Below are 4344 nucleotides of genomic sequence, written 5' to 3'. Positions count from 1 at the left end.
AGTTTGTGAGACTTGAACAACACTTTTGTTTAACGTTATTGAACCCAAACGAACTCACTACGTATATATTAGTTGGGGGGGGGGGGGGTGCGGTGGGGGAGGGCGACTACATCATATAATCATTATGGTGTCACTTGTCGTCTTTGTTTACAACTTCTTCGTCGTACTAGATTTGCTGATAATGTATACCAACCACATGTCATCATTGTAGAGATGCACAATTTAGATAAAGCATTCCTTTGTCCAAGTAAACATGTTATTAGACAGTTCATTGACCCACGCCAATAACACTTAGACTCTTGTTATAGTCATTTTATGAAATACGTCTTATGTCGTTATGCACATTTTCCCAACATTATTTAAACAAGTACGAACAAGATGGAATGGGTCCAGTTGGCAAAATATTGGCTGGGTTTTTTTGCCCGTCGTTTTGAACCATCATCGTGGTCTAACAGTTCCCCCCACTCTCCTGAGGCTCCACCTCACTATTCTTTGATGCGGAAGCTCACCTTGGAATTTGTTAATGCTTCTGCTTCGAAGACTTGGGACAAGATATGCACCGTGCAGTCTTTGTACAAAGCTGCCATTTTAGCTCGTTCTCATACCCCTTCCGCTTGTTTTTTAGAGCGGGGTGTTGATTGGTCACTTGTTTTTTCAACGGTGCATAACACTCTCCTTGAGAATAACCTAAAGGAGCTTTTCTGGAAGGTCGCACATGGGGCTCTCAAAACCAACTACTTGACTTGTTCGATTTGGCACAGAACTCCTTCCCCTCTTTGTCCGAGGAGAAACTGTAGAGCTACGGAGACCGTTACCCATGCCATCTGGTCTTGTGGCGAGGTGCTCCTGACCTGGACTTGGGTCGAAGGGTTCATTAGGCGATGGGTGGTCTCTAGTTTTCGTGTTTCTCGCGCGGTCGCTCTCTATGGTGTTATGTCGTCTACCCTGAAGAAGTGTAAGAGAGATGTCTGCACCTACATTTTGGCCGTCGCTCGGTCTAAGATTTGGTGGTCCAGGTGTCAGGCTCTCTTTGACAATAATTTCGTATCTCACATTGAGCTGGTGTCTCTAATCAAGGAGGCTCTTAGGTTTAAACTCAAGATGGAGTTTGTTCGACTTGGTTCTGAAAGTTTCTTGGCTGAGTGGTGCCAATCTGTTAGATGGGCAAGTGTGCGGACGGGAGTTTTGGTTCTACGTTTTTAGAGTCCTTGTCGTAGTAGTCTTTGTTTGGTGCTACAGTCTGTCTTTGCTATTGGTGGATTGTCTGTTAGATGTTCAGTGTGTGTGGTCAGTCCTTCACTATGGTGTTCTCCTTCTACTCTCTAGTCCTCTTTATAATTTCCAGTTTGCTTTGATGTGTCGTTTCTTGGCAGAAGGGTGGGCGGGTGCAAGTCTGCCTCGGGTGGAATGGCACATCCTTTTTCTTTGTTTCCATTCATGAGTTGTTTCTTCTTATATTATGATGGTTTTCAGTTTGGTCTCTGTCTGTATTACTAAAACTGTTTGTATACCCAAAATAACAAGATGGAACATTTCTGACAAATATTCCCCTCAAAATATACAAAAACCCATTTCCACACTTTTCTCGTCTCCGTTTCCAGTCAATATTGCAAGTACTGTAGAAGTGTCTTCACGAAGGTAGAATAAGAATTTTTCAATTAGTGTGCAGTGCCCCATTGTCCTCAAAATGCAAAACACGTAACCAGAGCAGCATTTTGGCGACACCTGTTCTGTCCGTGATATGTACAGTATGTTTCCTAATCAAACCCAAATCTCACTTGCACGACTTCCAAATCTCACTTGCACGACTGTGCAACAAACTAATAAAGGAAGTGAAATTTTCAAAGAAAAAAATTTCTAAACCGTGCCGAAACCCTCCTGGATTTTTTTCTACCTGGCTGGCGTTATATTTATAGCGTTACAGTCGGAACAATTCTATAGCTAACTCTTTCTGTGGCACATTCAGCCAAAGGTAAAGACAGAGACCCTGACCTACGATAACTTGCAAGAACTGATGGTATCGGCTTTCTACAAGGTCACGAGGCCAATGCTTATCAGCTAGCACGTTTCTGCTGTAACGTTACACATATATGTATATATATAGAAATATGTTTACAAAACGCCCCAGCATTCTTTTCTAAAATTATGCTTTACGTCGATTAAGGTTTTGACATCCAGGTAACTTAGTTCGTTCGTCCCATAGCCTTTTAATCAGCCGTAGGCTGATTAATCAGCCGTAGGGGCAGCACAACATGTTATGCTGACTCAACAGGATTTTAGTCCCCTGGCGGCGCCTATCTCCTCTCCGGGTAACTTAGTAAGATACGCCAAATAGCAGTTCCTCAAGCAACAGTGTATGATTTTGGAAACGGTCAGCATTGGCGGATCCAGAAATTTGCCAAGGGGGCGGGAGGTGGGAGAGCACTAGAGGGGGGTTCCCCCTCTCGTTGGGGGGTATGGGGGCCTCCCCCAGAAAATTTGTAAGATTTAGAGGCTCTGTGGTGCATTTTAGAGCCATCTCTGAGCAAATTTGAGAAACGAACCAACACTGATTTTTCCTCATATCTGTGGCTGTCTAGTTTATGTTTGATGAATAGGAACATTTTTAGCAACTACCATTGAGGACAAACCTAAAAAAGGCTAGCTCATCCTTTTAATATTCATAAATGATGCCACGCTACAGAAAGAATATCGCAAAATTATTCTGTGACTTGCTCCACGAAGCAGCTCGCCCCCCGCCCCTACATGTAAATAAAACGCATAGAAAGCTCTTGAGGTCTGAGCGGCTTGCCAGAGATTATTTAAGTATCTTACGCATTAGTATATCTATATATATTCGGACTCTTTTTGCTTCAGTTAACGTTATGGCAATTGATGATGGAAATGACAACAAAAACGTCTGTACGATGAGACTGGCCAGAACTGTAGTGGGGAGGGGCGTGCCGCCGCACGACGCCAATTTTCCCACGCGGCGCGTCTCTCTTGCCGATGCATGGCGGAAGATAGAAATAATCAGTTTATTACAAATAATAATTTCCGCTGATTTTCTGGAGATCTTACAAAAATTCCACGCTCCCTCTATATCTAAGTTAAGCGCCGATTTTGGTTTACAGTGGCCCGCCAGTTTCATGGGGAGAAATTGACGGCCACGCGGCCGCGCTCCGTCTCCGGTCCCTTACCGTAAGTTTACGTGACTTGGGAAGAACCACTGGTAATTTCAAACCGCAACTGAAGTTTCTCTAAATAGTTAACAGAAACTGAGAAAGTCTCCTTTAGTACATCTATCTGTCCTCTAAATCCACCAACGTTCCCATTCTTCCCTTTATGCAGCTCTTGATCTTTCTATTTAGTTCTTCACTTCTCCCTTCTTCCATCCATCTGCCCTCTAACGTTCCCATTCTTCCCTTTATGCAGCTCTTGATCTTTCTATTTAGTTCTTCACTTCTCCCTTCTTCCATCCATCTGCCCTCTAACGTTCCCATTCTTCCCTTTATGCAGCTCTTGATCTTTCTACTTGGTTCTTCACTTCTTCCTTATTCCGTCTGTCTGTCCCCTCCATCCCTGTCTTTATTATTCTTTACATTCATCTACTGATAACGCTCACTCATCTTGTCTATTTTTGTACATCCCTCTATCTTTTTCTCCATCCCTTTCTTCACCCCCGTCTTTCTCTCTTGTTCTTATTCATCACACTCCTGAAGTTAATAATGAGAACAATAACCTTACTCAGGACAAACGCACACGAAGTGTAGTGTCATATCTGATCCCGATTTTCTTGCCATTTTCGTTCTTATGTGAAAAAGATATGAAGAAAAAAAGACCACAAACGTATAATTGAAATTTGTGGCTGGCCCCCACTTCAATATTTAAACCACAATAAATCGATATTATGTTCAAAATTCCCTTTTGCTATGTCGGCCCTAGAACCAAGGAGCTGGCATGTGTAGGCCCTAGAGCCAAGGAGCTGGCCTGTGTAGGCCCTGGAGCCAAGGAGCTGGCCTGTGTAGGCCCTGGAGCCAAGGAGCTGGCCTGTGTAGGCCCTGGAGCCAAGGAACTGGCCTGTGTAGGCCCTGGAGCCGAGGAGCCGGCCTGTGTAGGCCCTAGAGCCGAAGAGCTGGCCTGTGTAGGCCCTAGAGCCAAGGAGCTGGTCTGTGTAGGCCCTGGAGCCGAGGAGCTGGCCTGTGCAGGCCCTAGAGCCGAGGAGCTGGTCTGTGTAGGCCCTAGAGCCAAGGAGCTGGTCTGTGTAGGCCCTGGAGCCGAAGAGCTGGCCTGTGTAGGCCCTAGAGCCGAAGAGCTGGCCTGTGTAGGCCCTCACGGTGGTCAAATACGGGCTCAGAATCTCCC

This window comes from Branchiostoma floridae, chromosome 13 (assembly GCF_000003815.2).
Source record: "Branchiostoma floridae strain S238N-H82 chromosome 13, Bfl_VNyyK, whole genome shotgun sequence".
NCBI classification, from domain to species: Eukaryota; Metazoa; Chordata; class Leptocardii; order Amphioxiformes; family Branchiostomatidae; genus Branchiostoma; species Branchiostoma floridae.
Note: the sequence above shows the minus strand (reverse complement) of the source record.